General features: G+C 42.3%; 1 long non-coding RNA gene across 1 annotated transcript; it reads right to left on the reverse strand.

The window, feature by feature from the left end:
• Positions 1-1132: 1132 nt before the first annotated feature.
• Positions 1133-21537, reverse strand: LOC129458564 (uncharacterized). The gene is made up of 2 exons (XR_008649659.2): positions 21299-21537; positions 1133-1641 (listed from the first exon to the last, which is right to left on the reverse strand). It is a non-coding gene; the product is annotated as an uncharacterized lncRNA (long non-coding RNA).
• Positions 21538-22934: the final 1397 nt, after the last annotated feature.

Raw genomic sequence — 22934 nt, forward strand, 5'->3', positions numbered from 1 at the left:
CCCCCGCCAAAAAATTGTACACATTTAAGGTGTAGAATGTGATGTTTTGAGATATATGTATACATTGTGAAATGATTACCACAATCAAGCTATTCACATATCTATCATGTTTGTTTGTGTGTGGTGTGAATGCTTAAGATCTATTTTCTTAGCAAATTTCAAATATACATTTTTTCCCCCTTTTTAGGGATAGGATCTCACTACATTGGCCAGGCTGGTTTCAAACTCCTGGGCTCAAGCAGTCCTCTACCTCAGCTTCCGGAGTAGTGGGGATTACAGAGACATGCCACCGTACTCCACAACACATTATCATTAACTATAGTCACCATGCTGTAAAGTAGGTCTCCAGACCTTATTCACCTTATAACTGAAAATTTGTACCCTTTAACCAACATCCCCCAGTCTATGGGAACCACCATATTACTACTGTGTGTTATGGTGAGCTCGGCGCTTTTTTAGATTCCACACGAGTGAGGTATGCAGTATTTGTCCTTCTGGGTCTGGCTTATTTCACTTAAGATAATGTTCTCCAGGTTCACCAGTGTTGTAGATGCTTGGGCATTTTTAGAAGTGAGGATCTGCCTGAGAAGATTTCCTGGAAGCTTCTGCCCTCTAGCGCCCAGCTTGAGAGGTAGTGTGGCACCATCCCTACTTATCCGTGCTTCCTTCCTCAATTTACGAATCGTGATTCAGCGTGAGAAAATGATAAAGTCAACAGGATGGAGCTGAGTAGTGCAAATACATAGCAAATCCTATAAAGATTGATGGAAGAGAAATTGGGAGAATCTAGTTAAATAGACCCAAAAGCATGCACACACCGGTATTCTTTCTTTCCCTTTCTCTCGCCCCCTCTGCTTGTAAGTTACCCTCCACCCCAGCCCTTCTCCAGGAGAAACGTGCAGCCAGTCCTCAAAGTCCCCCATCAGTGGTCGTGTCCTTAATCTCCCTGCTTTCCTCTGCCCTTCTTTCCAAGTGGAGAATGTGGGTTACCTGATGGGAGCAAAACAGATCTGACTGAAGTTCTCTGCGGACTCCAGTAGAAAGCATACCTTCGTGTAGGTGGGCCTATATCCGTCATTTATTGTTTTCTAAAAACAGATTTGTATGATGAGAAAAATAATGCATGCTAATCGCAGAAGAAGTACAAATTCCCCCACTTATTTATTTCTGCATGCAGATGCTTATCTAACTCAGGCTGAGTAGGTTAAGGTAAGAAATTCTGGAATGGGAAGACAAATCACTGGAGAAGAGGATAGTGGAGCTTCTAAGAGAGTCCAGGTAGAGATCACACCCAGACCCTGCAGTCATTCCCCTCCTCTGAACGCTGCCCCTTGACGTGCTTCAGTTTCCCTTCTTTCAGAGCATGTGCCCAATATCGCTGTACACATTCACATAGTTCTTTCGGCCTCTGACCTGTGATTGCTTGGGGATCTGAGCACCACGGACTGGACTGGGGTGACCTGGTGGGTTGGGCTGAATGCGGGCGCTGGGGCAGCTGCCATGGCCAAGCCTTGCCCTGAAGAACAGCTGTGCTGGGCCGGCTCAGACGTACGTGCCTCCCCAGCAGCCTGGCTGCATCTGGTATCCTCTTTGACTTCATCTGGCATCTCTGTAACTCGAGGTCAAGCAGAAAAGAATAACCTGTTGAAATAACAAATCCATTAAGTTATTTTTAAATATGGATAAGTAAAAAATAAGAACACAGAAATGGTTTATAATCCCACCTCCTAGCTAGCCTTTGTGAACATTTAAAAAATTACAGGCACAGCCTTAAAATGTGCAAAACAGCACGGGAAAGTTCAAATGAAAGGTAGATAGACTTTCTTTCTAGCAGTCCTTCATTTCAAAGATAACCATTACTACCTCTGGAAAAAAAATATTTGTGTATGTGTATACTTATCTTTTAAAATTTGTAGAACATAGATTTTTTTCCATATTCATTCTGCTGCTTTTTTCTTTTTTCACTTCCTATTTCTCAGAGATATTTACACATTGGCACATCTAGATGTAATTAATACTTCTTAAGAGTGCATAGAATTCCATTTGTAAGGTAGCGTAATTTATTTAGCTTATTCCTTACTCATGGATATTCAGGGTTTAGTTTTCTCACTATAACCACATTGCAATGAACATATGCTTATGTCTATCTTGGAATATTTTTGTTGGTGTAATCGACAGGGTAATTTCATAGGAGTGGAAGTGCCAAGTTGCACAATGTGGAACTATGCTTTAAAAAGGTATTGGTAGAGTTTGTCAAATTGCCCTTAAAAAAGATCGTACACATTTGGCTGGGCTTGGTGGCTCATACCTGTAATCCCAGCACCTTGGGAGGCCGAGGTGGGCAGATCACCTGAAGTCAGGAGTTCGAGACCAGCCTGGCCAACATGGCAAAACCCCGTCTCTACTAAAAATACAAAAATTAGCCAGGCATGGTGGTGGATTCCTGTAATCCCAGCTACTCAGGTGGCTGAGGCAGGAGAATCACTTGAACCTGGGAGGCAGAGGTTGCAGTGAGCCGAGATCTCACCATTGCACGCCAGCCTGGCAACAAGAGCAAAACTCCATCTCAAAAAAAAAAAAAAAAAAATCATAGAAGTTTATACTCTCACCACAAAGTGAACAAGGTTGAGCATCTTTTCATATGTAAAATGACAGTTAATATTCCTTTTTCTGTCAATTGCTTATTCATATTCTTTGCTCATTTTTCCATTGGGTTCAGCATTTACTGATTTGGCTGAGCTTGATAAATTAAGAAAATTAGTCTTTTGTCTTTCATTGTATTTTATAAATGTTTTCTCCAATTTGTCTTGTGTTTTAACTGTATGTTTAGTTCTTGTTTTTGTTTGGTTTGGTTTTTGCTGCAGCAGCATTTTTAACATTTCATATGGCAAATTTGGCAGAGTACCTTTAGGCTATTGGCTTTTCTGTCTTATTTTGAAAGGTCTTCCCCACTGCAAGCTTATAAATCAATTTACCCATGCTTTTTATTTAAAACAACAACAACAGCAGCAGCAGCCGCCACATTGTTGTTGTCAGGAAAGCCAGATAGTCAATGCAGAAAGTTTGTAAAATACACTTAAGAAACAGAAAAAAAATGTTATCGTGAAATTGCTAGAGATAGTCACTGTGAATATTTTGTCATAGAAAGTTCTTGCCTTTGATTCTATGCAGTAACTGACTGTATTTTGATGTCATGAATTATACTTGTTACATATTTGAGTTATGGGCGGATCACGAGGTCAGGAGATCGAGACCACAGTGAAACCCCGTCTCTACTAAAAATACAAAAAAATTAGCCTGGCGTGGTGGCGGGCGCCTGTAGTCCCAGCTACTCGGAGAGGCTGAGGCAGGAGAATGGCGTGAACCCGGGAGGCGGAGCTTGCAGTGAGCCGAGATTGCGCCACTGCACTCCAGCCTGGGCGACAGAGCGAGACTCCGTCTCAAAAAAAAAAAACAGTTTTTTGAGGTACAATTTGTATGTCATGAAATTCATCAATATTAGATGTATAATTCAATGATTTTTAGTAAACTTACAGAATTGGGCAATCATCACTACAGTCTAAGTTTAGAACCTTTATTTCCTTCACCCCGGAAAGAAACCGTGTGTCCATTTGCTGTCACTCTCCGTTCCCTCCCCTCAGACTTAGGCAACCACTAATCTACTTCCTGTCTCCATGGATTTGCCTTTTTTGAACATTTTATATAAATGGAATCATACAATATGTATGTTTTTGTGTGTTTGGCCCCCTTCACTTAATGTGAGTTTCATCTATATTGTAGCTGTATCAGTACTTCATTGTTTTTATTGCTAAATAGTATTTCATTGAATGGATATGCCACATTTTTGAGTATCCATTCATCAGTGGAAGGACGTTTGGATTATGTCCACTTTTCAGCTGTCATGAGTTTTATGCTAGCTATAAACGTTTGTCTACAAGTTTTTATGTGGACATAGTTTCATTTCTTCTGGGTGTGTATCGAGGAATGGAATTGCTGGGTCACATGGTAACTTTATGTTAATGTGTGGTTGTATTTTTGAAGAGCTGACTGGGACCAATCGAAACCTTAACTAAGAAATGCAGACAGAAGCCTCCAGAGGAAAACCTCCCCAGAGAGGTAAGACCTGTGCAGTGTTTAAAGTTAGAGGACTTTAAAGCTGGGCGTGGTGGCTCACGCCTGTAATCCCAGCACTTTGGGAGCACAAGGGGGGCGAATCACGAGGCCAGGAGTTTGAGACCAGCCTGGCCACCACGATGAAACCCTGTCTCTACTAATAATACAAAAATTAGCCGGGCGTGGTGGCACGTGCCTGTAGTCCCAGGTACTTGGGAGGCTGAGGCTGAAGAATCACCTGAACCTGGGAAGTGGAGGTTGCAGTGAGCTGAGATTGTGCCACTGCACTCCAGTCTGGGAGACAGAACGAGACTCCGTCTCAAAAAAAAAAAGTTAGAGGACTTTGAATAGAGCCTAAGGTTATCTTTGGGTCTTGACCTAACAGAATGTTAGATGTGTTTCTTTTTGTGTGATATCAGTTGAGACACTAATGTGTAATGGACAACAAATACAAAAATGAGTGTAAGACTGAACCCCACATGGGGAAAACTTAGAAAGGGTCGGAGATAAGGAGATGAGAACAGATGTTTGTACACCCATGTTCAGAGCAGCATTATTCACAATAGCTGAAAGGTAGAAGCATCTCAAGTGTCCATTGATGGGTGAATGGAAAAACAAAGTGTGGTCTCTCCACACAATGGAATATGATTCCATCCTGACACATGCTATAACATGGATGAACCTTGAGGATATTGTACTCAGTAGAATAAGCCAGTCACAAAAAGAAATACTGTATGATTCCACTTATATGGGGTCCCTAGAGCAGTCAGATTCATAGAGACAGGAAGTTCAAATGGTAGGTGCCAGGGACTGGGAGTCGGGGGTGAGGGAGTTCATGTTAGAAACTCTGGGTACAGAGTTTCAGTGTGGGACGATTAAAAGAATTTTGGAGATTGTTTGGCAGTTATAGTTGCACAGCAGCATGAATATAGTTAATACAACCGAGCTATACATTTGAAAATGGTAAAAATGCTAAGTTTTATGTTGTATGTAATACCACATACAAAGTAATGAAAAAGAGGGGGATTCCAGTATAGCCAGAGGAGGCGTATTTATGCCATGCCCTGTCTCCAGACTCCTCTTCTCCTCCACTCCACCCATGGCTGGGGAAAGGGCTTCAGTAGGATTGTCCATGAGCTTGATTTGTGTTTGCTGAACTTGGGGCACATTCAGAATGGGGTTGACACCTTAGGAAGTGGAGGGGCTAAGAGGCAGGTTCACCAACCAGCAGTGGGGTCAGGAGCGTGCTGTTGTTACCTCTGGAATATCAAAGCCAAGGTCTCTCAATATTTCCTGTCCCCCAGAGTAGGCCCCTCCGCGGGAGAGCTGGCGAGAGCAGTTTGTGAGTGCTGCCTGGGGAGCCACTGGGAAGGGTGGAGTCTGCAGCAGCATGAAGCCATGTGGAGTGCACAGTGGGGAAAAGCAGCCTGGGGGATGGAATGTTTTGTTCAAGGCCTGAGAATTAGGTGAGAGGCCTCAGCAATTGGGTAATTAAAAAGAAAACAAAAGCCCATGAAATTGTTTCATGGAAGTAAGAGTTTGCTTTCACTGTGTCAAGCCCAGAGTGCAGGGAGCCACCTAGCTGAGTAGAATCCATTGCCTCTCCCCAGGAAGGGCCCCAAACAGCAGCTAGTGGGAGAATGGAGAAGAGAAGACGCCCACACCTTCTTCTCCAAAGCAGGCAGTCTTTAGGCCTCACTTAGCCAAGAAGAGGAGGACTCTGAATGAGGACTGAATGGCTTGTTAATATCTTGGACTGAACCTGTACCATTGCTGATTTTATGATCTTAACACTGTAGAACCATCCATTATCTAAGAGTGAATGCAGAAGTCATGAGATTTGCCCAAGTATCCATTCAGGGATAGAGGAAATTATCTCCATAATTATATTTTGAAGGCACCATGGGAGAATAAACAAAAACAAACAAACAAATCAAAGACAGTTATTGGCTTTGCTACAAAACTGGTTTAGTCAATATACAAATTGTACTCCCAGCCCTTTTTCCCCCTAGAATATCTTTATTTTTTTTTTACATATGAACATTTTTTTTCCCCAGTGTCTTTGTAAAGACTTTTATTTTTGTGGTCCACATGCTTTAACTTGTGTATGGAAATAATCCGGACCGAGTCAGAAATCGTGGGTTCTAGTCTGTCTTACAGTCTCAGTCTTCTTCTTTATTTTATTTTAATTAATTAATTTTATTAATTTTTTTATTTTTGAGATGGAGTCTTACTTCGTTGCCAGGCTGGAGTGCAGTGGCACAATCTTGGCTCACTGCAACCTCCACCTCCTGGGTTCAAGCAATTCTTCTGCCTCAGCCTCCCGAGTAGCTGGGACTACAGATGTGTGCCACCACACCCAGCTAATTTTTGTATTTTTAGTAGAGATGGGGTTTCACCATGTTGGCCAGGATAGTTTTGATCCCCTGGCCTCGTGATCCGCCTGCCTTGCCCTCCCAAAGTGCTGGGATTACAGGTGTGAGCCCCTGCACCCGGCCTCTTCTTTTTTTTTAATTTAAATTTTTATTTTAAGTTCTGGGGTACATGTGCAGGATGTGCAGGGTTGTTACATAGGTAAATGTGTGCCATGGTGGTTTGCTGCACAGATCAACCCATCACCTAGGTATTGAACCCAGCATCCATTAGCTATTTTTCCTAATGCTTTCCTTCCCCTAGACTCAGTCTTCTTAACGGGGGGTGGTGGGGGGAAAGAAATATGTCTCTTGCCATGTGACAATGTTATTATAAAGATTAATATATCAGCACTGGGCTATTTATTTGGGGAGTGGGGGTGGAAGGAATAAATGCTACATTTATACCTTTAAAAATTGTTAAATACTCTTCTATTAATGTTTGAGCCTCCTTTCTTTATTTGCATTGTACATGAAATAGTCCTTACAAAATGAATCACTTAATATGTTGGCACAAATATAGTCTTTCTTAGTCAGTGTTCACATAGAAACCATTTGGACTTATTTTACTCAAAAAGGGAGTTATTAGAAGGATGCTGGGGAAGGATATCTGGATTCCTGAGGGCCAAGACCCAGGGAGCAAGAAGCCATCAGGAATTCCCAGGCCTCATCTGCTTCATTCTTTTCTTCCAAGATTATATCACTGTAGTTTCAGCCAAACACAGAGATCACAATTCCATAGTCCCCAAGAAACAGCTGGGTTAGGGACATAGGTCTCTTAATATAGAAGGGCTGCCAGGAACTCAGCTAGTGGGTGTGTGGGGACAGACTTTGGAGAAAAGGGGTAATTGTGCACTGGATTGACATAAAAGAAGTGTCTGCTCTGAAGCTATAGCAGCCTCCCTTATCCATGGGGTATTGATATGTTTCAAGACCCCAATGGCTGGCTGAAACCTTAAATACTACTGAACACTAGACATACTGTTTTTTCCTCTACATACCTACGATAAAGTTTACTTTATAAGTTAGGCACAGTAAGAAATGAACAACAATAGCTAATAATGAAATAGAATTATAACAGTATACTTTAATAAAAGTTATGTGAATGCAGCCTCTTTCTCTCTCAAAATGCTTTGTTGCACTGTACCAAGGGTAAACTAAAAACCATGGACAGTGAAACTTCAGATAAGCGGGACTGTTGTATTTGGAAATGAAGCTGTCATTCCTTTCCTTCCTGCCCACCAAAACCCCACTGTATTAGGCCATTCTTGCATTGCAATAAAGAAATACGTGAGACTGGGTAATTTATGAAGAAAAGAGGTGTAATTGGCTCACAGCTCTACAGGCTGCACAGGAAGCATGGCACCAGCTCCTGCTTGGAGTCTAGGGAGTCCTCAGGAAGCTTTCAATCACGGCAGAAGGCGAAGGGGAGCAGGTACATCACACAGTGAAAGCAGGAGCAAGTTGGGGTAGGGAGGTGCCACACAATTTTAAGCAACCAGATTGCGTGTGAACTGAATGAGAGCTCACTTATCACCAAGGTGATGGCCCAAGCCATTCATGAGGGATCTGCCCCCGTGATCCAAATACCCCCTAGCAGGCCCCACCTCCAACATTTTGGATTACTGTTTCAACCTGAGATTTGGGCGGGGACAAATATCCAAACTATCTCACCAACCAACCCCTAGCTGTGATCACTGCAAATAAACTCCAGTAACAGAAAAAGCAGTCCAGTGAAAGATATAACAATTTTTCTATTTCTTCTGAGTTTAGAAAAATGAGCTAGAAATTTGGTGTGTGGGAGAGTTCGTCTAAAGTCTTGTATATGCTCAAGAATGTCTTCTCTGTGAGTGTGCTCTATAACATTTCGAGAAACTACAGAAGGAAATTATAACGTCTTTTCCCATGAAAACTCTTAGGAAAATGAGGCCGGGTGCAGTGGCTCATGCCTGTAAACCCAGCACTTTGGGAGGCCGAGGCGGGCAGATCACGAGGTCAGGAGATGGAGACCATCCTGGCTAACACGGTGAAACCCCGTCTCTACTAAAAATACAAAAAATTAGCCCGGTGTGGTGGCGGGCGCCTGTAGTCCCAGCTACTCGGGAGGCTGAGACAGGAGAATGGCGTGAACCCCGGAGGCGGAGCTTGCAGTGAGCCGAGATCGCGCCATTGCACTCGCTGGGCAGAGCGAGACTCCGTCTCAAAAAAAAAAAAAGGAAAATGGATGCCAGTTGACTGGATCAAATTTCGTATTTGTAGACTTGGTAGATTTGGAACTTTAAAGTAGATCCTATGAGGAGACAGATAATTGAAGAACAACAACAAAAAAGTAAAAAAACTCTGTGTCCTCGATGACTCCATGAACTGTAAGTCAAACACTATGGTATATCATATTTACCCTAACGGAGAAACACTCAGAAACCTAGCCGGTTTTTTGAGGGAAGAACTATTTGTATAGAAACCTGGAGGTACAAACCGTTTAGTAAGAGAATTGTCCTATTGTGCCTTTAGCCACATCTCATTTAAATTTGTGAGTAAAGAAAGTTCTAGAGCCTGTAGTAAAAATATTTATTCAAATGTAAATTCATTTATTCAAATACATTTTATCTACCCTTTCCTTCCATCCGGCACCTTCTCAAGGAGCTGTCTAGTACAGTATTTTGGGATCTTGAATCAGCTGCTGACCATGGCTCTTAGTTGCATAGAGACCTCTTGTTGTAAACGCATTTGCTTGTGGTGGAGCTTAACATTTATTATTTAGTAACCAAAGATAGACATGGGTTCAGGATCCTGCAGAAATTAAACAGAGGTCCTTGAAAAACTTGAATGTGTCCTGCTTATCTTTTCATTTCTCCTTTTCCTGGGTTTTCATTGATATCTGTATGGGAAAAGTATAGCTATATTTCCCTCTTGTATTCTCAAAGGCAAGTACTGAGTAGCCCAGATTCACCATTTGACAGGAAACAGAGTGTCGTCACTGTGGGCAGATCTAATACCGATGGAAAAGAGCTGATGTAATTTATATGCTGTCTATGATTTCTGGAAGTCTTCACAGAATTGCTTTGTATTGTAAGAGCAGCCAAAAGGAGCTGTACTAAGCAACATTTAGCAGAGTAGTAAAATGCATTTCAGACCAGGAGGAATTCAGCCATGCTAGAATATGGTACCTTCCACATTGAAGGGCAAATCACAATCAGAATAAGGCCCACAAAGTTTATTTCACCTACTGTGTTTGGAACTTTGCCAAACCTCAACTTTAACAGTGACATAGACATATAAATATATAATGTACATGAACAAATGACCAGTAAACTTTGACATCTGGTTTTTATCTTAAGTCTGTTTCTTTGTCTTGTCACTGTGGAAAAAAACCCGGAAAAGTCTTGAAAGCTAATTAGCTCCAAATTTATTTTAGGAATGAAGGGCCAAAGAGTTTTGATGACAAATTTTTCTTTGTTGCAGCTGCCAAGCTGGTCTCTGACCCCTCAATTTAATGGAAGTGATTATTTATTTGCACATACGTCCTTTGTTTTTTTCAATACAGAACTCTCTTTCCTGGAAATAGGCACCTGGCTTCTAATTCCCATTTGCAAAGAATTTGCTGTCTTAAACAAGCTTTAAAATACTGTACTAAACATCTCTTTCAATATATTCCTTTATTAAACTGATTACTAGGCTTTATCAGAGGGAATGTATAATAATAATATGTATTTTTTTGAGTTTATATTTTCCTTCAAATTAAAAAATTTTTTTCTTTTTTTTTTTTTTTTGAGACAGAGTCTCGCTCTGTCGCCCAGGCTGGAGTGCAGTGGCGTGATCTCGGCTCACTGCAAGCTCCGCCTCCCAGGTTCCCACCATTCTCCTGCCTCAGCCTCCTGAATAGCTGGGACTACAGGCGCCCACCACCACACCCGGCTAATTTTTTGTATTTTTAGTAGAGACGGGGTTTCACTGTCTTAGCTAGGATGGTCTCGATCTCCTGACCTCGTGATCCGCCCGCCTTGGCCTCCCAAAGTGCTGGGATTACAGGTGTAAGCCACCACGCCCGGCCAAATTTTTTTCTTTTAAGACTAATTTCCCACCCAGTTTACATATTCTTAGTGAGTGTGCATGCACACACACACATACGTACACATACACACACACACTTTCTACATTCTTGTCTTTTTCATTATATTTATGAATATGTTATTTTGGTATAGGTGTAAATGAAAAGTTATTAATTTCAGGTTATTGATTGTCTATTATTTTGAAAGACCAAAGTTTGACTTAATTCCACTTTATCATAATCACAAAACTTCTGGTGGGCTATCTTGTCCTTTTAAAGCAGTTAAATAGCTTTATATAAATATATATATTATATGTACATAAATGTATATATACATACATATTTGAGAAATATATATAAGACATATGGCATATATATGAAAGCACCACTGAACAGACACATTATATACATTTCTCTTTATTTTAAAGCAAAAAGCGTTTAGGGGGAAATGTATAGGCTGAAGTTAAAGATTTGGGAACTCAGTGGTCATAAGGTTGCTGGTCTAATGATGTCAATGTCAGTGCTCCAGCCTAATGGGAAAGGTATGGAGAACCCCTTAGCTTTCTGCTCAGCAGAACTTGTCTCCTTTTCCTCCTCTGCACACTCTGAGACTTTGTAGGACTTAGAAGGCTATGTCTGTGAATCAGCCAGGAAATAGATCTCTCTGCTGGGCTTAATCAACCCCTGCTGCCCTTAGGTCTTCGCAGAGGTCCTGGGATTGCAGGTTCTGGACCTAGCCCAAGGAAGCTCAGTTTTCCTTGCCAAAATCTACGCAAATAACATCCAGAAGAGGATCACTTTTTCTTTTTTTTTAAGAGCATGAATTTAAGTGTTACTCATTCTCCCATGTAAACATTGGCATAAATAGCTGACTTTATCCTTGGGATGGCATAGTCTATCCCACGACTGCCAAAAGAACCTGGACTCTGCCATGGTAAATAAACCCCTCATCTTGCCCAAGAAGAAGGACATTTATATGGTTATAAATGCCTACATTTTATTACAAGCTTAAAATTTGATACAAAATGTAAACATTGTGTTTGGCATAGTTGGGAGTAAATTTACATTGCTAATGGTTTCAAAACAAAAATAAGCTTTAGTTAGCAAAGAAAACTTTAATAATTCTATTGAAAATAAATTTTACTGCTATGGCAACTGTAAAACAAAGATAATAAACAAAAGATAACCATAGCGTGAAACCATATCATATTTGTGGGCCATGGGCTGGGAGATTGAATCCTTAGTACTTCTTATGAAAGCACAGTGCTTCAGTCAATTTCTGGATCTTACTATCGGCGTACTGTTATGAAGACACATTATTTTGCTTAGTCTGCTTGCCTTTTAGTGAACTTAGCTATATTCATGTCTAAAAAGACCCGTAAACTTAGTATGCGTGACTCATTTTTTCATAGTCTTCAAAATGATTTTAAGGTTAGATAATGATCTAGTAAACTAATGTTACCATTAACTGTTAATCACTGGCTATTTACATTTATAGTTTCACTTTTGTAGTTTTTGCCTCTATTGACGTATTTTCTAAGGATAAATTTCTAGGAATAAAATTCTTGTGTGAAGGGGTTATTGATACTTATTTTTCTTTTCTTTTCTTTTTTTTTCTTTTTTGAGAAAAAGTCTAGCTCTGTCACCCAGGCTGGAGTGCAGTGTGGCTCACTGCAACCTCCGCCTCCCAGGTTCAAGCGATTCTCCTGCCTCAGCCTCCTGAGTAACTGGGATTACAGGTGCTAACCATGCCCAGCTAATTTTTGTATTTTTAGTAGAGACAGGGGTTCCACCATGTTGGCCAGGCTGGTCTTGAACTCCTGACCTCAAGCAGTCCGCCCATCTCGGCCTTCCAAAGTGCTGGGATTACAGGCGTGAGACACCACGTCCGGCCCATTTATTTTTCTTATTTAAACATTTTCTTCCTTTGACTTGTTTGCTTGTGTTTGTTCTCAGTTTTTAGAATCATTAAACATTTTGGTCATATAGAAAAATATACAGAAGGTTGGCCGGGCGTGGTGGCTCAAGCCTGTAATCCCAGCACTTTGGGAAGCCAAGGCGGGCGGATCACGAGGTCAGGAGATGGAGACCATCCTGGATAACACGGTGAAACCCTGTCTCTATTAAAAATACAAAAAATTAGCCGGGCGTGATGGCGGGTGCCTGTCGTCCCAGCTACTCGGGAGGCTGAGGCAGGAGAATGGCGTGAACCCGGGAGGCGGAGCTTGCAGTGAGCCAAGATTGCGCCACCGCACTCCAGCTTGGGCGACAGAGTGAGACTCCTTCTCAAAAAAAAAAAAAAAGAAAGAAAAAAGAAAAATATACAGAAGGCTCTTATTTTATTTATCTTCAGGACTTTTCCCCTGTTGTTTAGGCACTTGTGTGAGCTCAAGAAACATCTAATGAATCAAAAGATAGTCCTTTGGTGCTTTAGAAATGTGGTTTTGAGATTAAGTCAAATCAATAAGTCTTTATTGAGCATATGTTACGTACAACAGCACAGACCAAAGCGCAAAGAGATTCTGGAAATTTCGACTTAATGAGTTAATTCAGGCTCCACTAGAGCAGAAGCTGTTTTTCACTTTTCTCCTTCTTGGGTGACAGGTGGGTCTGCATCACAGCTGCTCTGGAGGAAGAGCAGCCATCTCTTCCTGCTGTCACCATTGCCTTGGTAGGACTGGTGTGTGTGTATGGCTGTGTACTTGTCTTTCTTAACCTTTCACTTTTGAAGATCTTCCTTCTTCATCTTGTCCTGCTCTCTGGAAGGTGAGAGGTTGCTTATGTCATCTCCATTTGTGTGCAGTCTAAAATGGCTACAGGCAGTCTAAGCAAAGGGGCTGGAGGAGGAGATGTTGGATATTTCAGAAGACCCTGAAGAAATCCCTTCTCCCTAAAGGAAAAAAGTCGCGGGGAGCAATCGAGATGGCTCTACCGAATAAAGCAGTTTTTAGTCAACTTCTACCACCTAGTGGCCATTTCTGAGAGGCTCTTTTCCCCTTTATTTATTTTTAAAAGTATTTTGACATACGCAAAGACATTTGTATCTGTCAATCCATGTTTTCTTTAAAAATGTCAAGATCGAAATGACACAGTGTCACAAAGAGAAGTAATCATTGCAAGAACTAAAACCCAGAGATGCTTAAAGATGGTTCTTGGGCAATCACTTATATTTTAGTTTGTTCTCTTCAGTCCTATTTGAATTTTTAAAATTCTATTTGAATTTTCATTATCACATGTGTATGATAATTTTATAATATATATTTTAAGTTTTTAAATTTATAAAGATCTTTTTAAAATATAAATAGAGCTGGGCACGGTGGCTTATGCCTGTAATCCCAGCACTTCGGGAGGCCAAGGCTGGCAGATCACCTGAGGTCAGGAGTTCGAGACCAGCCTGGCCAACATGGTGAAACCCCCATCTCTACTAAAAATACAAAAAGTTAGCCAGGGATGGTGGTGCGTGCCTGTAATCCCAGCTATTCAGGAGGCTGAAGCAGGAGAATTGCTTGAACCGGGGAGGCAGAGGTTGCAGTGAGCAGAGATCTCGCCACTGCACTCCAGCCTGGGCGACAGAGTGAGACTCAATCTAAAATACACACACACACACACACACACACACACGCACACACACACACAAAGTTTTGAGGGGTGCTAACTTCTGGCAATTAGTGCAAAAGGAGTATTAAATATGAATGTGAACAAAGTTTAAAAGGAAAAATTTTAAATGTTTGTTTTTCAGATAACCTTATCTAACATGGGAAATAAACATTACTTAAAAATTTACTTCATTTGCTCCTACTTCACCAAATCAAATGGTTCCCATTTCTCAGGTTGTTTTCATTCATTGATCAATATGCAAACATAGTTTTTCTCTCATATATAACAGTCCATCCAGATTTTCTGACATGGGATCAGAATCTTTAAATGCTTCATTATAGAAACATCACCATCTACAAAGGGGGCATGAGTGAAATCAGCAGAATTTTCTTTGCTTGAGATCTCTTTTGCCAGAAGGGCAAGTGGCTTTTGTCAAATAAATTGTGTTTTGATGAAACAGTGTAGCTGATACTCAGAAGCCTGGAGCGAACCTTCTGGTAGAGCAAAGGGCCCTTCTGTTGTGTAAGTTTTGCAGTAGCACAGACTGCATTCTTAGCTCTGACACAGTCTTTGTGATTTTGGACAAAAACTAGGCTTTCAGACTCGATTCCTTGGGGCATTAGTTTGCTAGGACTGCCATAGCAAAGTACCACAGACTGTGGCTTAAACAGCAGAAATGTATTGTCTCACGGTTCTGGAGGCTGGAAGTCTGAGATCAAGGTGTTGGCTGGGTTGGTTTCCTCTGAGACCTCTTCTCTTGGTTTTCAGGCAGCTGCTGTCTTGCTGTGACCTCACGTGGTCACCCCTCAGGGTGTGTCTGTGTCCTCATCTCCTCTTCTTATGTGAATATCAATCATATTAGATTAGGGTCCACCCTTAATGACCTCATTTTAACCCAATTACATCCTTAAAGATCCTATTTCTAAATACAGTCACGTTCAGAGGCACTGGGGCTTAGGGCTTCGGCACTTGAATTTTGGAGAGTCACAACTCAGCTCATAGTGCGTGGCTTGGGAATATGGCTAATAATTTCACCTGGCAGAATTGTGCAGTTTTGAGGTCATGTTTAGAAAACTACTGGTGTGATGCCAAGGCTCACAGTAGCTGCTCAATGAACAAGCTGTTATTCCTACTTAAGTTTGGATTTCGAATATCAGATTTCCTTAAAGTGAGGAGCCCCTATAACAGAATCCAGGGATTTTTAAAATATTGGATCAAAATGCCATTCAGTCAGCTAGGACCTGACGCTAATCTATCTCATTGCATCTTCTCTGGCCTTCATGCTGCACGAAGACACTGCACGCACTAAATGCTCCACTTTTAGGAATGCTTAATTGTCCTGTCTGGGTCCACTTATTCCAGTTACTCCAGCTCACCCTGGGAGGCAGCAAGCCATCCCAAGAACCATGGTTAGGACCATAGGTCCTGGAGTCCCCAAGATGTCCAGCTCCATTGCTTACATCCTAGACATAGGCATGGTATCTAACCTCTTTAAAGCTTCAGTTTCCCCATTTGTGAAATGGGGGCAATTGCATCAGTACTAAATCTGTAGCATTCTTTTGAGAACTGAATAAAATGGTCAAAGTAAAGCCCTTGGCATAATGGTAACAGACAATAGGTAAGCTCTTAATTTTAAAAAATGTTGAAAAAATTTTTTGAGACAGGGTCTCATTCTGTCTCCTAGGCAGTAGTGCAGTGGTGCTATCACAGCTCACTGCAGCCTCGAACTCCTGGGCTTAAGTGATCCTCCCATCTCAGCCTCCCGAGTAGCTGGGACTACAGGTGCTGGCACCATACCTGGCTAATTTCGTTGATTTTAATTTTTTGGCAGAGTCTCGTTATGTTGCCCAGGGTTGTCTCAAACTCCTGGGCTCAAGCGATCCTCCTGCCTCATCTTGGTTTCCTGAAATGCGGGGATTAAAATATAAACCACCGTGTCTGGCCGGTAAACTCATTACTGTTGCCGTTTATTATGATTTTTATTTGCCTCCCAGTACCTAGGTATCTTATTATAAGAGGAATGCCCTTTCAGAATCCCTGTCATAGTATTGCAGTTAGCGGGGCTAGCTCTGCTGCCTTCCTGAGAAGTGATGCTTGGGAGGCTGATATCTCTCCTGCATCCTGCTGCTACCCCATAAACGAGGAGCGCAGTGGGGCTCAACTCCCAGCCTGCACACCTCCTCCTCTTCCTTAGCTTGCTGATCTTTCTCTTAAGGGCTTTTTCCTCCCTCTGCCTACCCCAGTAAGGACTACCCTCTTTTCCATTTTTTTTAACTTTTATTTTAGGTTCAGGGGTACATGTAAAAGTTTGTTACGTAGGTAAACTCATGTCACAGGGTTTTGTTGTACAGATTATTTCATCAGCCAGGTACTAAGCCCAGTACCCAATAGTGATCTTTTCTACTCCTCTCCCCCCACCCACCCTCCACCCCCAAGTAGACCCCAGTGTCTGTTGTTTCCTTCTTTGTGTTCCTAAGTTCTTGTCATTTAGCTCCTGCTTATAAGTGACAACATGTGGTACTTGGTTTTCTGTTCCTGTGTGACTTTACTAAGGACAATGACCTCTAGCTCCATCCATGTTCCTGCAAAAGACATGATCTTGTTCTTTTTTACAGCTGCTTAGTATTCCACGGTGTATATGTACCACATTTTCTTTATCCAATCTGTCATTGATGGGCATTCAGGTTGATTCCATGTATTTGCTATTGTGAATAGTGCTGCAGTGAACATTGGCGTGCATGTGTCTTTATGGTAGAATGATTTGTATTCCTCTGGGTATACATCCAGTAATGGGATTGCTGGGTCAAATGGTAGTTCTGCTTTTAGGTCTTTGAGGAATCGCCGTGCTGCTTTCCATAATGGTTGAACTAATTTACACTCCCACCAACAGTGTATAAATGTTCCCTTTTCTCTGCAGCCTAGCAGCATCTGTTATTTTCTGACTTTTTAATAATAACCATTCTAACTGGTGTGAGGTGGTATCTCACTGTGGTTTGAATTTGCATTTCTCTAATGATTAGTGGCATTGAGCTTTCTTTCATATGCTTGTTGGCTGCATGTATGTTTTCTTTTGAAAAGTGTCTGTTCATGTCCTTTGCCCACTTTTTAACGGGGTTGTTTGTTTTTCTCTTGCAAATTTAAGTTCCTTGTAGATGCTGGATATTAGACTATGGTCAGATGCATAGTTTGCCAGTATTTTTTCCCATTGTGTATGTTGTCTGTTTACTCTGTTGGTAGATTCTCTTGCTGTGCAGAAGCTCTTAAGTTTAATTAGATACCACTTGTCAATTTTTGCGTTTGTTGCGATTGTTTTTGGTGTCTTTGTCATGAAATCTTTGCCCATTCTTTTTTTTTTTTTTTTTTTTTTGCAGACAAAGTCTCACTCTATTGCCCAGGCTGGAGTGCAGTGGCATGATCTCGGCTCACTGCAACCTCCGCCTCCTGGGTTCAAGCAATTCTTCTCCTGCCTCAGCCTCCAGAGAAGCTCAGACTACAGGTGTGCACTGCCACACCCAGCTAATTTTTTGTATTTTAGTAGAGACGGGGTTTCACCATGTTGCCCAGGCTGGTCTCAAACTCCTGAGCTCAGGCAATCCACCTGCCTCGGCCTCCCAAAGTGTTGGGATTACAGGCGTGAGCCATCGTGCTCAGCCTCTCTGCCCATTCTTATGTCCTGAAGGGTATTGCCTAGGTTGTCTTGTGGGATTTTTATAGTTTTGGGTTTTACATTTAAGTCTTTAATCCATTGTGAATTGATTTTTGTATATGGTGTAAGGAAGGGGTCCAGCTTCAATCTTCTTCATGTGGGTAGCCAGTTATCCCAGCACCATTTATTGAATAGGAAGTCTTTTCCCCATTGCTTGTCTTTGTCTAGTTTGTTGAAGATCACGTGGTTGTAGGCATGCAGCATTATTTCTGGGCTCTCTATTTTGTTCCATTGATCTATGTGCCTGTTTTTGTACCAGTACCATGCTGTTTTGGTTACTGTAACCCTGTAGTATAGTTCAAAGTTAGGAAGCATAATTTCTCCAGCTTTGTTCTTTTTGCTTAGGATTGCCTTGGCTATTCAGGCTCTTTTTTGGTTTCATATTATTATTATTATTATTTTTTTTTTTGGAGTCTCACTCTGTTGCCCAGGCTGGAATGCAGTGTCACAATCTCGGCTCACTGCAACTTCTGCCTCTTGGTTTCAAGCGATTCTCCTGCCTCAGCCTCTCAAGTAGCTGGGATTACAGGTGCATGCCACCATACCCGGCTAATTTTTGTAATTTTAATAGAGACGGGGTTTCACCATGTTGTCCAGGCTGGTCTCGAACTCCTGACCTCAGGTGATCCACCCGCCTCAGCCTCTCAAAGTGCTGGGATTATAGGCATTGGGCACTGCGCCTGACCCCATATTAATTTTAAAGTAGTTTCTTTTTTCTAGTTCTGTGAAGAATGTCATTGGTAGTTTGATAAGAATAGCATTGAATCTGTACGTTGCTTTGGATTGTATGGCCATTTTAATAATATTGATTTTTCCTATCCATGAGCATGGGGTGTTTTTCCATTTGTTTGTGTCTTCTCTGATTTCTCTGAGCAATGTTGGAGATCTCTCACCTCCCTGGTTAGCTGTATACCTAGGTATTTTATTCTTTTTTTGTGGCAATTGTGAACGGGATTGCCTTTCTGATTTGGCTCTCAGCTTGACTGTTGCTGGTTTATAGGAATGCCAATGATTTTTGTACATTGATTTTGTATCCTGAAACTTTGCTGAAGTTGTTTATCAGCTGAAGGGCTGAGACTCTCTGCCTAATTATAACCATGTTACAATATCTGAAAGAACCTTCTCTTGGCCGGGTGCAGTGGCTCACGCTTGTAATCCCAACACTTTGGGAGGCTGAGGCAGGGGGATCACCTGAGGTCAGGAGCTTGAGACCAGCCTGGCCAATATGGTTAAACCCTGTCTCTACCAAAAAAAAAAAAAAAAAAAATTAGCTGGGCATGGTGGTGGGCGCCTGTAATCCCAACTACTCAGGAGGCTGAGGCAGGAGAATCTCTTGAACCCAGGAGGCGGAGGTTGCAGTGAGCAGAGATCACGCCACTGTACTCCAGCCTGGGCGACAAGAGCAAAACTCCGTCTCAGAAAAAAAAAAAGAATCTTCTTTTTCCCTTGCTTTCCATTGACAATTCCTCCCCACACTTTCCCTCCTTTCTCTGCAAAACTTCTTGAAAGAGTAGGGAGTATGCTGGACATTTGCTTCTGTGCCATGCATATCCTCCTTAGCACCTTCACCTTTTCATTCTGCTCCTGGAGGTCTACCTGAAACAGCTCCCTTGAAGCAGTTCTTCTCTTTTGCCTTCCTAGTTGTTCTGTCTTTGCAGTTCTTATTGCCCAATATCTCCCCCCTCACCCACTTTTTTTTTTGAGAGAGGGTCTGGCTCTGTTGCCCAGGCTGGAGTGCAGTGGCGTGATCACAGCTGACTGAAGCCTTAACCTCCTGGGTTCGAGCAATTCTCCCATCTCGGCCTCCTGAATAGCTGAGACCACAGGTACATGCCACTGAGCCGGGCTAGTTTTTATTTTTATTTTTTGCAGAGATGGAGTCTCCTACATTGTCCAGGTTGTTCTTGAACTCTTGGCCTCAAGCAGTCCTCCTGCCTCAGCCTCTCAAAGCCACAGTGCCCAGTCCCACATCTCCTTTTTGAAACAATTTTTTGTCTGGTTTTCATGACTTCGCTCTGGATTGTCACAAGACTAGTAAACTTCCGCAGATGTCTCTAAGTCTCTAACTTGATACTACACTTCTGGAGTGTGGCAGGACCTGGGACACGAACCCAGCTTAGACACAGGGAGGAAGTTGGTGTAAAGAAGGGAACGGGCACAATTGGAGCCAGGGGCCTGATTGGGAAGACTTCTTGGGAGTGCTGCCTTCCCTCTGTTCTGCTTCTCTTCCCATCTCTTACATCTTTTTCTTGCTTGCCTTTTTGATCCCACTCCTTAAAGGTGGTAGGACCCAAGTTTCAGTGTTCCATTCCCATTCAACCTTCTTATCCCTCCTAATGCTTCAATGATCATATCCACGCAGGTAAATGTCTCTTGACCTTTCTCCTGACCATCAGCCCATCATCTCTTACAACTTGCTAGGGACTTCCAACCACATCCAGCCCGCATCTCAAACTTAACTTTAGGGGTGCCATTATTTCTTCATACTGCCTTGCACTGTGGTCCTTTCCTCTCAATTCCTTCCACTCCAACTCCCTTCCACTTTCCTACCACCTCTCTCCTGCCTTCCCACTTCCAGTCCTCCCAACCCGTGCCTGGGCTCCTCATCCTGCGCCTCTCTTTTCCCTCAGAGTCATCTTTCCCCTAAAGCCTAGTTGGTACAGATTCCTCCCTGCTTCAGAATCTTTAATGGCTCCTTCTTGGTGATGAGAAAAAAGCTCAACCCCTTAGTTAGCCTGGCATTAAAGGCCTTTCACAACCTGGCCTTCACCTTCATCTCTGAAGTCGCCTTCTCTGGATTCTCGCCAAGACGAGCTGTCAGCTGCAGGTTGGGGGTTCTGTTAGACAAGCCATGTGAGCCCATAGTGGTTTTCTGCCTCCTCCGAAGTTCTAAGTAACTTTAAAAAACGTGTCTCTGTGTACTCCCCAAAGAGCCAAGACCCCTGCAGGCAGAACCTGTATTTTTTTTTTTGGGTGCAGAAAGTTTGCTGGGCAATCCAATCCTGTTGGATGCACTGCCTGTTACTAGCCATGCTGTGGGCAACTCTCTGCATCTCAGTTTCTTTGGTTTATTATAAAATTGGAATGATTCCTTCCTGCTTTCCCAAATGTTGGTTGTAATAATCAAAAGAGCAAATGGATGAGAAAATGCTTTGAAACTCTAATAATAAGCAATGTCAGATATTGTCAGTTTTCCTTTCCAATCCCCGGCTTGTCTGTCTATCCATATCTGTCTTTCTTACTATAAACAATTAAGTGTAAAGCAGACTTCTCAGCTTTAAGCTTTGCCTGGAAAGAACAATTGCAAAGGGCTATCACTCCTTAAGCCCCGGGACATAAGAAGATTACCAGCTGGGCACAGGGAGCTGGGATCCTTCTGCCAGGCTGCTTAGATGATGGGTGCCCAGAGGAGCAGGTACTTACCATCTGTCGAGGTGTCTGGCTCATGCTCAAGAATACAGCTCGGTTTCTCAGCTGACAACACATATCTGACCCAAGGTGTGAAGCTCAGGATCTCAGATATGTGTGATCCAGGATGATTTACTTCCCTGTATGGTCCTGTGAGAACACTTTCACCTTACGCATTTTCTATTACTATCATGGCCACCAGTGGAATGCAGATATTTAGTATCTGCTCACTCCCTTTGCCGCCACTGCCAAATGGCTGATGCTGCTGAGGGCTTTTCTCAAACTGGCAGGTGTGTTCTCCTTATCACCTGTCTCATGTGTGTTTCATTTTCTCTTCTCAGTTTCTCCAAGGTTAGGATTAAAAAGAACACATTTATTTATTTATGACTTTATTTAGATATGTACAGTGCTGGATGGTGTGCAAGCCAATCTCATAGGCTTATTCTTAGTTGGTCCTTATTGCTGTGAAGTTCACAGCCTTAAAATTTAAAATGTGAGGAATCGCAGGAAGTGGAAGAAATAATTGCACCTGGGATCCTGAACCATGTCACTGCAGACCTGCTTACCTACTGCCTTATCGCATGTCCTCTGTTACGTGTGAGCCAGTCTCATCTATTCAAGTAGCCTGTTATTTTTTTGAATTGATAGATTTTATTTTTTCTTTTTATAGAGACAGAGTCTCTTTATATTGCCTAGGCTGGTCTCCTGGATACAAGTGATCCTTCTGCCTTGGCCTCCCAAAGTGCGGGGATTACAGGCGTGAAGCACCGTGCCCGTGCCCGACCAATAGACTTTCTTCTTTTTTTTTGAGATGGAGGTTCGCTCTTGTTGCTTGGGTTGGAGTGCAGTGGCGCAATCTCGGCTCACCACAACTTCCGCCTCTTGGGTTCACTATTTTTAACAGCAGTTTTAGGTTTGCAGAAAAACTAAACAGAAAGTACAGAGTTCCTGTATACTCCCTCCCCTTCCCCACAGCTTCCTCTATTATTAAGATCTTGCATTGGGTTGCACATTTGTTATAACTGATGAGCCAATATTGATACATTACTATAAACTGAGGTCCATAGTTTACGTTAGGGTTCACTCTTTGTGTTGTACATTCAATGGGTTTTGCCAAATGCATAATGTCGTGTATCCACTGTTACAGTATTCTGCGGAATGATTTCACTGCCGTAATAATCTCCTGTGGTCTGTCTATTCATCCCTTTTCCCTTCTCTTTGCCGCCAAGCAACCAGCTAATTTTTGCATCCCCTGCAATGTCTAGCACTGCTTGTGTATCCAGGAGGTGCTAATTAAATGCATAGGTTGATTGATGGCAACAGTAACCAAAGAGATGAAACTATGGATTTAATGTCTATGAGGATATCAACATATAGTCTTGGTGTGCTCAGGCAGTGCTTCTAGAACCATCATCTGTAGCAAATCATGGGATGTTCCAAATCAGCTCTTCATGAGCAGGAAGGTGGAAAGCCTCTGGATTAGGACAAAATCTTCTCAATGAGTGAAGTGCTTTAGTCAGCGTCTCCTGGGAAGGGCTGTGGTTTGATCACGGTGTGCAGCTTTGCTGTTTCAAGGGCCCTGGGGGCAAACCAGTCAGATGAGCTTCTGGCATTGACCTTGTACAGGAGGGGCAGCTGGAACTGTGGGTGA

This window comes from Symphalangus syndactylus, chromosome 19, assembly GCF_028878055.3.
Source record: "Symphalangus syndactylus isolate Jambi chromosome 19, NHGRI_mSymSyn1-v2.1_pri, whole genome shotgun sequence".
NCBI classification, from domain to species: Eukaryota; Metazoa; Chordata; class Mammalia; order Primates; family Hylobatidae; genus Symphalangus; species Symphalangus syndactylus.